The following is a 14,001-nucleotide window of genomic DNA, read 5'->3' as shown; positions in this document are numbered from 1 at the left end:
AAGGCATCAGCATGCCTACTTTTCATTGTTTATATGCTTGTGAGTCTTGGATACTGACTGCAGAGCTAGAGAGGAGGATCCTAGCAATGGAATTGAGCTGCTACAGAAGGATCCTAGGTATCACATTTAAAACCACATCACAAAGATATTAGAGGCAGGGCTACTGCAGCGATTAGACCCCATGATGACCTGCTATCATAAAAAAACTTGAGCTAAAAATCTATGGCCATATTACAAAGTCTTCGAGGCTCGCTAAGACCTTCCTTCAGGGAACAGTATCAGGAAAAAGAAGAAGAGGCAGACAGAACGCGATGGAAAGATAAAGTACATAAAAGAATGGATGGGCCTGCCATTCAAAGAGGTTCTAACTAAGGTAAAAGACTAGTGGAAAGGAGAAAGATGGTGAACAAATCTTGCATGGTGCCCCAATGGTCCAACAGACTAAGGGATAGGTAAAGAGTTTTTTTCATCAGCAGGTATCAAAACTCTCATGTTTCAAATTAAATCTCTTTTTACATGTTTTACAACTAAGAAATGAAAATGAAGATTTATCATTCCTTTTTGTAAAATAAATCACAAAAATTACTTGATATTTGTCTGCATTTAAAGATTCCTTGCTTTGTGGTTCAAATATTTAATTGGTGAAATGAGAACATTACTTTCTCATTATGATGTAGGTATGAAATTTCAAAACATAACTCCACTCAGGTCTAAGAGCTATTTGATCTTGATTATACACACTGCACTGTCAACATAACCTACCCTGACATTCATTAACTATTAATCAGATATTAATTTCTTAACCTCAAGAGAAGCATGTTATTATTTTTTTTTAAAGCTAAATGATCAAGTTTTGTTTTATCTCAAGATTAGCTTTAATAAAGTCAGTCTGAGGGAACTTAAATTGTGTCTAAGCAGGTATGATTGACAGTTTCATAATGGTGGATTTATTCAAGTCTGGTCATCTATTTAAGAAAAATGAAACAACATAATGAGTTTAATATTTTGTATTTTATTCTCTATACCCATAACTGTTACATATGATCCCTTACAATACATCAAACATGTCCACGTTTTCTATGCTACTAACATTTGAGAAACAAATGACATCACTATTTTGAAAGTCATTGTTAGTCCCATTTTATTTCAGAGATTAAATTTACATTGACTCTGCACCAGGTGTTTTTAGCAATGAACTTGTAAACATGTTTCTTGAATCTTAGCCACATTAAAATCAAATTAAGCATTATGCTCAGTCATTAAATAAAACATTATGTAGCACTGTCAGATGTTGATTACAATTAAGAACATACACAATAAAAAAAAAGAGCAAAGTAAAAATGAAATGCTCTAAATGTGGTTAGTTTAAAAAATCTATAAACTTCTATTATGACTGGGATACTTTTTAAATTTCTTGATTTCTAGCACTCCATAAAACACTCCATAAAACACTCTAAGTGCAAGGTGGAGTACAATGGAAGTCAATGAAGAATGAGAAATTTTTACCAACAGCATAGAACCAATGTCTAGCATACCCCACCAACAAGAGACAATGTTGATATAGATATCACAAAACAACATCAACATGACATCAATAAAGTAGTACAAATATTTTGAACTTTCAAAGACTAGGTGATCATTCACTTTTGATTTCATTTTTCACAACAGACAAGTTAATTTTTTTTTTTGTGGCAAAAACAAAATGGTTAAATGTCTCCACCAGATAAAAAAAAAATTGATAAACCTTCAACAGCCTAAAAAAATATAAGTAAAAAATAAAGGCTAGGGCTTAATGAAACTGTACATAAGTAAGTTTTGAAGTACTAATACAATACTTTAGGGGGACCATCACCAGTTGAAACAAATATCAAACCCATTTAATCTTACATTATGATTAGTATAAGCAAATAGTATTTGAAAGAGATTAATAGAACTGCTTTAAAAAAGTTAAGTTATTGACACAGTGCAGCATAGAAATCAAGAACAAAAGACTAAATCAAAGGCAGACAATGGATTGATGCATTGAACTAGCAGTAAACAGCTTGTTTATCAATGTTTTTGATTTATTTTAAAATTTTAGTTTGAATTCCAAAACTCTGCCTTAAAAGTCTAGCTGTGTCTACCATGCTATCATTTCCTCTGAGTGTCTATAAATCTTTGCAGAAGTAACATCAAATGGGTTTGAGTATAAATATAAGTATTACCGAGGAAAAAATTCTGATCAACAGATTTAACTAGTGCTAATTTAAAACAAAAATTGGTTCAAATATATAAAGATCACACAAAAAATGATTAAGTTGTAATTTCACGCGAACAGTGTATAATCAAAAAAAAATATTTTTTAAAAACTTTTATCACAGCCCTTGAGCTGAAACTAAAATATTCAAACAGCAGATCATTTCCAGAAAGAAATCAAAGAATTACATAAATTAAATGCAGTTGCCAAAGATCAAGTGGAATATTTCATGATACAAATGATTTAAATAAAAAAAGACATTAGTTCTTAGTACATGTATGTAAATACATAAATACATAAGTAAGAACTAAAAAAATGTGGGTTGAAATCTACGTATGTATGCACTAGAACTTTATACCCTAAACATGTAGAAAATAAAAACAAAAACAACTCATAACATAACAAAAAGATTGTATGTCATAAATATAAATATCTGATAACCTCTTAAAATGTAATCAATTCATCTGAGGTGAAACAACAGTCAACAATCTTTAATTGAAATGATTTTCAGTTTCTGTGTCAAATTAAAATTATGTGATGCATTCAAAAGTTGCTAGCATAAATAATTCTATTCAATATAACTAACTAAATTTACAAAACATACAATTTTTTTCATTCATAACATTTTTACTTTGTAAAAGTTGAATAAGAATAAATAAATAAAACATAACTTTGATAAATTATGATACAATGAGAGAGAGATTAGCTATTTGTAGTTAAACCAAGCTGAGTTTTGTTGTCACATGAAATAGAACCTTACATCTGGTACATTCCACATTTCCAACAAATCTCAAAAGCAGGCCCATTCACAGCATACAGTAAACCTCCTATAGAACAAAAAATGAGCTGTTTGACAATGCAGCAAACTACTGACCAAATTCTACAATAAAATATTGATGGTGATATTGTAACATTTTTCTTTGTTTACAAAATAATGAAGAAACAGTAGAAACATGGTTTGAACTTTAAAAAACGATGATAAGGGGAAAAACCTACCAAGCTAAGCACATTTATATAACCTAATTTATTTAGCTTAAAATCTTTATTTTGCTTTTTTTTTAAGTTCTGGATGTTCCTTCAGAACTAAACATAACTACGTTCTAACCCAAACCTCCTGCAGGATGACAGGGGATGGCAGTGTTCAAACTCAAAACAATCCTGATGAGTTCGAAGTGCATACCACAAAATGTGGCTATTGAATACAATTCATATGGTATCTGGTTTTATAGTTTTATATCTAGTGGTATAGTTAGTGGAAAGAGTATTTGAGCTTTAAATAAAATAAAGAAAGCTAATCTAGCTGTTCATATACAAAGCACAGATAATGAACAGAAGGTAACCAAACCTATTTCTACAGACACATAGCCCATACATACCATGTGCAGGACAATATTCTAAAGCGAACAGTCGTGGACCAAATTCTGGGCATTTGATGACCTGCTTGAAATTTCCATCCAGATCAAAACATTGTATGCGATTATTCTCTCTGTCAGCCACACAAACCAAATGATGCTCCTCTGACACAGTGATGCTATGAGGGATGTCAAATGTCACAACAGGAGGAACTAAAGACAAAAGAGTTTTTAAAATTGTTATTACAAAACATGACTTGAAATTAGGCACATCAAACTAAGAACTCATATATTATTTTAAATTGTTATCATGAAACATGACTTGAAAATCATGCACATCAAACTAAGAATCAGATATATATTTAGGAAGTTACCTGCACCAAACTGAACGTTTCTTTTCCCAAAGGACATCAAAAAAGTTCCATCTTTGGAAAATTTCAGAACTCTGCTATTACAGTACCTGTTTTACAAAAAGTAGGTTTGTAATAAAACAAGATTTGATTATTTCTACATAATTCAAAATACAAATTTAAAATATATTTTTTAATGCCTAATTAGTATCAATGGACTCATTTATTTAAAGCAATATTTGCTGACACAATATATAATAACAATTAATTGCAAAGCCTAGTATTACCCATCAGATACAAAAAACTCTCCAGACATAAGAACAGCTACATCAGTAGGTTTACAAAAAAGATTTGTATCTTCACCATGCTGGAACTTCTGTCCTAGTGTCATTTTTGGTTCAGTCTGACCTGGTGATGTTTTAAAAACCTAAAGAGAAACAAAATTATATTAATTTGTAGACCAAAAGAAAGTACAGTAGTGAAGGAAATCAATCTTACATAACTAAAACAAATTAATTATTTTGTTACATTTTTTTCATCTGATATCAAGTGCTATAATATTCAGTGTTAGAATTCTTGTGGTTTTTTTTTAAAGCTTTTATGTTGTCAATAAGATCAATTCAATTTGTTTAACACATGTTGAGAAGAACAACAAAGAAATGTTTCACCTGATGCATTGCTACATCTGTTAACCAAATAGTGCCTTGATGGTCCGCTGTAATACCATGAGGCATAAAATACCTGAAAATAATGCAAGTTGGGTTGCAGTCGCTCATTCAGACTTCAGACTATTGAAACAAAGTTTACAATATTTAAAAAAAAGGCAAATTTTCAAATCTGTGATGTTTCTTTAATATCTGATTAGTCTCATACATATAACTTATTCCCCTTGTTAATCATTTGTTTTAACTCTTTCTCTCTTAATCAAGGATACCATTGTTGATTTTTCCCTATTCTGCAGCCTAATGATGATATTCTCGTTGAAGCTTAAAAAGTCAGTTGTTTTGTTTTCTTTCCTTCCAAAATGTTTTTAATTGCTTATAATTTAATCTTAAAATTAAATTAAATTATGGCTTTTATATAGCACTACTTTCATGCTTATAGCATGCTCTGAGCGCTTTGGTCCAATCTCAGTTGTGGGGGAGGAGGGGGTATCTAGGAGAAGGTTTTTCTGTGCTGCCTTTAGGCGCTCAATAAACACAACTCTGCCTAAGTCGGATGTCGAACCTCGAGCCTCCTTGATAGGTAGCCAAGCCAAGCCAAGTTCAAGAGCCCTTAACCTCTCGACCACGCTTCCCACTTTAAAAGTTTCCTTTAGGAAAAAATATAGATTCATTTCATTTTCAACATGCATTTACCAAAAAAAAAAAAAAAGGTTTTTAAAGAGTAAACAAAAAAAATATTTTTTTTCTATATTAATTTTTCATAGGGTGATTATTTTGGATAGTGACCTCAAGACAATTAATTTAAATGTTTTATATATTTTAAGTGTTAGATATTAAGTTTTGTGAAAATATGAATAACTATCATTAAAATACTTTCTCTTCTAACTGACGATACCAGCGCTGATTCCACCAGAATGTGGTAAATAATTACGGAGAGAAAGAGTTAATCCTTAACAAATAACTCAGTCAAATTAATTATTTCCCCCCTTTTTCTCTGTATAACTTTGATTTAGAGGTTAAGCCTACAAACCAGTTTTGCATTACTCTCTTTTTTTTAATTTTTTTATTTTAAAGAATAGAGGACTCCCATTAAAATAAAGAAATCTTTAATTTAGCTCTTGATGTGATCATTATAGATCTGTGACAGGAAGAAAAGACGATCAGGTTCCAAAACTTACTGTGCAGTCCATTTTCTTGAGCCACTTGTGTCAATAGCCACACCTCCAATCTGACCAAATGTAATAGACTCTTCTGGCCATGATGAATTGAATATAGGTTTCTCCAAATGAACATCTGAAGAACAGAATGAGAAGAAATGAGTTAAATAGCTAATATAATCCATTATATCTATTATCTACCAAAAGTGCAAGTGTTTTTTTTTATTCCATTTTTATATTAAATGACCTTAACATCATCTGCCCTATAGATCAAAGGTCTGAAAGGGGAACTTAACTTTTTACTTTACTATATTTTAAATGATATTTTGTCTTATTACCAGTATCTGATGAAGTTTTGTAACTTTAAACATTTATTGCATCCTAATTTGATTTACTTAATTTTCTTTTTTTTTAAAATTCTATGTTAAGGTATGATATAAGGAAATCACAAAAAAGAAAACAGTAAACAAATATCATTCCAAAAGTTCTATTGCTTGTGCAATTAACAAATCTACACAACAGGATCACAACTATGCAGCTTCTACATACAACATGTGCTAAATATTTTTTGCTTACAACATTGAATGATTAAGGATCAAGTTAAACATCCACTCTCCAAACAAAATACATGTAGAAAGTAAACAAATGTATCACACTACAAAAGCAAAAGATAAAGGAGAACTCATGTGAGTTTTTAATATTTCTATAATAAGAGAGAGACACCAGAGTCATAAGCTAATAACATTGACTAAGGTACATGTAACATATCTAATGGAAGTGAATCACAGGGTCTTAAAGTTGGACTTAAATTTATAGGAAAAGTGTGTACAAACTATCTGCCTTAGTCTATCATCAAGTTACCAGCTAATGATAATTATGAATATAACTAATACCACACCAATCTACATATTCCAAACACATTTTGAAGCAGGACACTAAGGAAAACAAAATTAAGCTATTGAAATGTATGTCAGTACTCATTTTCCTTCTATGCAGCAATGGCAAATGGCAACAAATTAATATTAGGGTTTCAGTTCACAAATGATTGATCCAATCATTTATATGTATTGAATCAAAGTATATCACAATGAGTTAGCTAATTTAATATCACAGTAAACCATTGTAATGTGTTCAAACATTATTTAATCTATATTTCACATTTGAAAAAATTATGTTTCTGTTTTATACAAGGTAAATGAAATCTTGCATGTTATTTTTTCTTTCACCAATGTCTTACAAGAACTAGCTAATACAGAATGTCTATAAAGTTCACTATCAGTGTATGCTAGAATAGCAGAAAGATGCCTTGAGATATGTGTGGATGGTAAACAGCAAATCTTTAGCTTTCGATTATCTTCAAAAAGCTTAATGCACATTTGTTTACATATGGAGTCCAAGAACTAAATCATACAAGCTGCTAAAGGTTTGAAAAGATTTACTGCATAACAAATAAACAGTGTTAGAAATGTGCTCTGCATGTATGAATCTAAAAAAAAATGTAGATGATATAAACTATAACGAATAACTGAATTTATACTTTAATTGAAATAATTAATTGAAGAAAAATAACTCAGTGAATTTATGTTGCAGCTTAAAACTATACACATGTATGTCCTCTGAATGTAGACTAACAAAGGGCAATCTTTTATTTTCAGATATGTTATTAGCATTCTTAAGGGTCAACATATCACTACATATTCTCATTATTATACAAGTTAAAAAGACAAATATTTCCAGTTTAATTTTTAACCACAATATTCACTTTGCAGTGTGGCTATTATTGCCATGTATTTACTAAAAAATTGATGCAAAAACTAGATCTATTGGTGTATTACACTCATATAAAGTTTAGAATAAAGCAACAACACATATTGTGCAAGTTATATAATACATACAGCAAACATAAATGTGTGAGAACACTACAGCTGCTTACTCATGCCACTTACAGCTGTGGGAACATAGTCAACACACAATGACAACATACATAGTGCAGGCCACAATAACAAAAAAAGGTACAAGATAATGTTGAGGTGAACACAACTTCTAAATCACTCACAACTATGTGGTTTATGGACTGCTTCTGACTGACCAACTTCTATAGCTCCAACTGAGTTAGGGAGTTTTCTGAGCTCACTATTTTGTCTGTTGATTGAGGCATGATTTGTGTTCTCTGACAGAGGCTGTTTCCCTTGATTCTGATCCAAATGCTGGGATTGATTGATCCGACCAGTTGCGTTCTTGCGAGGGAAATGCTCTAACTGTTGACTGATGGCTTCAAACCCCTTGTTCCTGTTCCGACTGAGTCCTTCCTCGCTTGAGGTGGCAGTTCCATACATTCCTTTCTCTCTCATATCATTGGCAGCATATTCATCATAATATTCCTGAACATGCGTCATTGTTACTATTCAATTGTAATTCCTTTTTTCAATTAGTTTTAACTTTGAAAAAAACAATTTTCCTTAAAAAGGAGAAATAGAAAAAGAAAGTAGTTGTCTTTTAGCAATATACAAGGGGTTCTAGAGTTTCGACATTGATACATTGTGTTGTAAAACAATTTTTGGTGTAAAGTTGGAAAATACATACCCACTGTATGTAAATACAATAAGAACTTATCCTATCCTAAAACCAATCCTAACAGAGTATCCCACATAATTATCAAAAAACACATTAAGAAAATATATACGTTTAGTAATAAAATGAAACAGCAATAAAAAAAAAAGAAAGGACAGACTTATTGGGAGGAGGAAGCTGCGGAAGTAGCTGAAGATGCTGGGGCAGGTGAATCTGGAGAGGCAGCTAAAGTAGAGGGCACAGACATCAGAAGAGTTGGCTGTAACCTTGGGAGTCATAATAATGGGCAAAAGGTTAACAAATTCAAAACACACACATGATAGAGAGACTGACAAAGCAGCAAGCCAAAATTGCCTACAAAGCGACTGGGTGCATGTATTGTGTCGCTTGTTTCTCATTGCAGGATACAGTGATGTTGATAACATCAAGGTGGGTAGTTCAAGAAACCAGCTTAAAAGTTTTAAATCCATGGCTAAAAACTTAACACCATTGTGTCATTAGTACACACTGAAAACCTAAACCATGGGAATGTATTGTACACTAAAAACCAACATATTCTCCTCTAAAACCATGGGCACATATTTTACACTAAAATCATAACTATATTTTTGCCTAAACTATTTATATTAGACTAAAAAAACAAAGATATTCTCACCTAAACCATGGGCATGTGGCTTGTAGGCAAATGGAAAAATACTTTTTTCTTTTGAAAATCTACAGCAGACATCCACAGGGAAGGCTGTTAATAAATTGAATACAAATGTTACAGCCTTTTTTTCTATACAAAATCTTCAATATTATTAAATTATTATTAAATATTAAATATTAAAAAAAAAAGAATAAAAGTTAACTGCAGGTCTCTGAAGGTTAAATGTTAACTGTAGGTCTCTTGTCATTTACTGTGGAGAACTGTGGGTAATTGTAATTGACTGAGTAAAGTAATTGTTGGGTCAAGGTTGTTTGAACTTCAACCATGTGGATAGCCTTGTAGAAATGTCAAAAATGACTAACAGAGCCTAAGAAATGGTATAAAACAGTGATCCTTCACTTTTATTTTTCAGCCGGGGGGGGGGGGGGGGAGGGAGGGAGGATTTACATTTCTTACAGAGGCTGATTAGCCTAAAAAATGGCATAAAACAATGATGAAGTACATTTCTGAGTCTTGTTTAATGCTGATATTCTACATTATGGGAGAAGTTTAAAGTGACCAGATAAAACCATACCACTAGCGAGATATATTGATAGAGACACAACAAACTAGGCTTGTACTTACAGGAATGTCCTTGAGGTATCGTAAACGATGCAGATGCCAAGAAAAAAACTCCTGAAACATATGGCTGCCTGTGAAAACACAAAATGAAGTTTACAGCCAAGTTAGCTCTAAAAAAAAGTTCTAATTACAACAGCCTATAATTAATTATTTTTATCAGATTGACTTACTTTTTGTGTGTGACATAAATCTTCAAACCTGAGTGGTCTTCATCTTCAGCATCTGTTCAATTAATAAAAAAGACATTTTGGTTTTGGTTTTCAGTTATTTAACTAAGAAACAGAGAGTTGATAAAATCTCTTTACACCAAACAAAACAGTATAACTATACAAAATAAAAAGTATAGACAATACATGTTACAAAGTTTTCTATAGTGAAGTATATGGTTACATTCTCTTTCCTCACCAGTAAATATCCTAGCATAGTGAACTTGCAGTACTAATGTTTAGTAATGTTTTTAATGAATGTTCTGTTGCCAAATCTCAAACCAACATCTAAGATAATACAAAGAACATTAAGTAACCAAAAAAGTTTCAATTGAATGTATTTCTCTCAATACCAATAACTAATAATTAAAATAACAATGAGTTTATTAATGTACCTTTAGGCAAGATAGTTGGAGGAGCATTTTTAGCCCAAGCAAATAAAATCACAGGATGACTATTCTTGCACACTGCAGGACAGTTCCTAAAAGAAACATTTTAAAAAATCTTAATGAATAATGAACAGATATAACAGAACACCATTTCACCACCGTATCACAACCAATACACCACTACACCAACACACTACAATGACTATCCTTGCATTACCTATCATGCACAAATGAAAATATTTACCAAACTGGCTACTGAGAATAGGCTTCACCATCATATCCATACAACAGCATGTGATGAGCTGTGTTGGTGTCAGCTACAGCTTCAAACTTATCTGAAATAAAAAGCACCAAACTCATAACAGTAACTACAGAGTTCCCAGAGATAAAATAGGTCTTCAAAACTAACTTGAGGTATCAGCAAAAAAAGGCCTATGACATAAGTATATACTTGTTTCAATTTTCGCTAAGAAAGATGTTTCCATTATACTTAAAAAAAATAAGCCAGCAGTAGGTTTGTCTGGACAAACAGCAACTTCAGGGCAAGCGATGATTTAAGCACTTTACTATACAGAATACCAATAAATGTTTGTAAGAGAAGTTTATTTATTCTTGTTGAAGGAATGGGAATGATGGGGAGAAGGCTGGCTTCAGAGCAAAGATAAAAACTTAGGCACCCAAAAGTTAATGCAAAACAAGGAAAAAAGAAACATATACTTTGAATGTAACTCTCTATTTCAATAACAAAACAGACTTTATGCCTTCAACAATAAAGAAAGTCAATTGCTTTCATCATGATTTTTTTTTCAATAATAACATTTTCTGTACTTAATAACCTTCCAGTCACTTGTTTGCTGTATTGCTTAACATACAATTTAGCCTATACTGTATTATATTAAATTAGTGAAATCTTCTAAAGAATAGAAAGAGGCTATGTTTATCATTAAAAAAAATGTGGAATATACACTCAAAAATATATGATTCCAAATCCTGTGCAGGGTAAGCTGTGCATAAATAAGAATCCAGCTGAAAATGTTTTAAACACAATAAAGATTTTGTAGAAATATTTGTTTATTTATAAAGGCAGAAACTAAAAGTATGAAAATAGAAACTAAATTTGTAAAGATATTCAACTATTTCTCTTTTGTTGACAACTCCTAACTCAGTTGTGAAATTACACATTTTGATTTCCTTATTCAATTTCTTAGTACTTTAGAGAAATATGACTAAATTGATCCAAAAGGTTATTAAAATAGAATCCTTGTAAGCATCTTCACTCTCTTCTTATGTCCCATGAACAATTACAAAGAGTTTACCTTTCTAGGGCTTGCTCCCAGCATCAATATCTTTAATATCTGTGTGTCTTCAAAGTCAACTACAGATAAAAAAGAATCAGAAATAGTGAACAACATTTTAAAATTTGCTCTGTTCATGTACAACACAAGCCAACAAACAATAGACTGAAAACATTACAAGACTATGCAATCTTATTGGCAATATTGTGCTTAAAGCTTTTGAGAAAAAATTTACCATTGGCTTCAACTGGATGATTCATGCCAGCATGGTTATGAGATCCTATATCTGCTTTTTCAAGGGCTGGACTGGGTGGAAGAGGAACGCTGACATCAATGGTAAAGTTTTTTCCAGTCAGCTGTGTAAGTTCATTGAAAGCACATTCTCCTGATGGGTCAGCCACAGAACTGTCTGTGTAGAGCATGATGTAATAATTGCACATCTCATCCTTGCCTGTTGACCTGCATCAGAAACTATCATCAGTAAGTGAACAACGCTAAATTGGTTTAATTGAAATAAATTAATCTTTCTTATGTTTAAAGTTAATATTAGAGATGAAGTTTTTCAACAAATATATATTTTTTTCTTTTTTTTTTTTAGTCAATTTTGTTTCTTTCTCCAATTATTTATTAGGTGTCCATATTACAGATGAATGTTTTATTAAAAAAAAAAAATTTATGTTGCTGATGACAGAATTTGTAAACAGAAATCACATTTCAGCAATTTTGACTACTTTTAGTTAGTTTGTTTCAATTTTAGAGTTAAAAGCTAAACCTTCAAGAAACTCACCCAACACCAACAGGATGATCCATCGAGCTTGAGTTATAAGTGCATCTAACAGCCTGGAACATAAGTTACATTTCAAATTTAGACAAAAAATACCATAAGAGCTTTAATAATAATTCAGAATAAGAAAAGCTGACATTACAGTTGGTAAATATTTATATCAGACTTACTAAAGCATCTCCTGGTTTGACTTCAATTACTTCCTTCACTGGATAGAAGGCCTTTAGATTTATTTCATATCATAAACATGTGGCACTTTAAGTGTAAGTTTGTATGAGATCATATAATGTTAGAATAATTGAATATCAAATATGGTCACTTTAAGACTTACTTGTGGCCATTGTGGATTTCCTTTACCGATTTTATGATACGTTCCATTGTATTGATAACCAGTTATGACTGTACCTGAAGAACATTACAATTAATAACAATTAGAAGAGATACGATAAAATCTTAGACATTACAAAGAGATATTTTAAGACAGTGTTTTGTCTCCTACCTAGACCATGTGCATGTGTTCTAAAAGCAAAGGGAAAGATACTCTTGTCCATCATGAATGTACAGCTGATGTCTACTGGATACACTGAAGGACAAAGAAAAATAACTTCTTTAGATTTCATGAAGGGCAAAGACAAATAAGTTCTTTCGATTTTATGAGAGGAAATTTAATTGACCAGTCAGATTTTAATCAGGCTATCATCAAAATATTATTGGAAGACTATGTGTTGAATTCTGTATTTTTTTGTTGCACAATTTTATTCAACTTCAAACACATGAAAATTAATGTAATCTGAAGTAATTAGGTGAAAGTTATGCAATTCATCTGTGATTAGATCATTAAGTTGTATGAGAAAAATCATAATAACCAAAAATATGACTACACTGTTCATTATTAAAACCACATTTGAATAAAATTAAAAGAAACATTTGATTCTTAAAATCTATAAATATAAGTAATCTATCCTTAAAAAAAACATAACAATTAATAAAAATTATAATCTTTATTTTTTTTTTTTCAGATTATTTTTGTTATGGTTAGAAATGAGTTTGGCAATGTTCATAGCAATCTATTGGCCATCATCATACATAAAGGTTTAACATAATTTACACACACACACTATCTTCTAATACAATTCAAAGTAGTAAACTAGTTGTTAAGCAGACAATGTAATATTTTTAAAAAATTATGAAAACTTACAATTAGTATGTAGAAGAATGGTGAAGTCCCCAGAATCTAACAAAAATATACCAGCAACATACTGAGGCCTAGTGAAGATGACAAATACAAGGTGTCAAAACATGCAGTTTTTTTTTTTTTTTGCAGGATGGGAGGGGGGGGGTGAGGAGGGGCAAATATATCAATAATAATCTAATACAAGAGAATTATTTCAAGATGAACTACTTACTTTTGGTGGGTTGTGTAAAGTTTAAGTCCAGAGTGACCTGCAGGTTCTGAGTCTGAAATATATTGGTAGTTACTAAAGAAAATAAATTGAAGTGTTACATAAAACATTATGGAATAACATCACTGAATGAAATATTGTTTAAGATATACATAATGAAATAAAATGTTAGCAGAAGGAGAAATAATAACAATTTAGTTGACAAAATGACATCTAATCAATTTCTATGACTAAGTTCATATAAGGAAAAAAATCTGAAATTTGAGTTTTCAAATCATTTCAATGATGCATTCTAATAAAGAAAAGTTTCCCTTTCAGACCTT

At 31.2% G+C, this 14,001-nt stretch overlaps 1 pseudogene; it reads right to left on the bottom strand.

Moving 5' to 3' along the window:
• Window positions 1-992: 992 nt before the first annotated feature.
• LOC129927162 (peptidyl-glycine alpha-amidating monooxygenase B-like) overlaps window positions 993-14,001 on the bottom strand; it is an 87,849-nt pseudogene continuing 74,840 nt past the window's right edge.

The sequence above is a fragment of the Biomphalaria glabrata genome, chromosome 7 (genome assembly GCF_947242115.1).
Source record: "Biomphalaria glabrata chromosome 7, xgBioGlab47.1, whole genome shotgun sequence".
NCBI classification, from domain to species: domain Eukaryota; kingdom Metazoa; phylum Mollusca; class Gastropoda; family Planorbidae; genus Biomphalaria; species Biomphalaria glabrata.
Note: the sequence above shows the minus strand (reverse complement) of the source record. Positions and strands in the feature narration are given on the sequence as shown.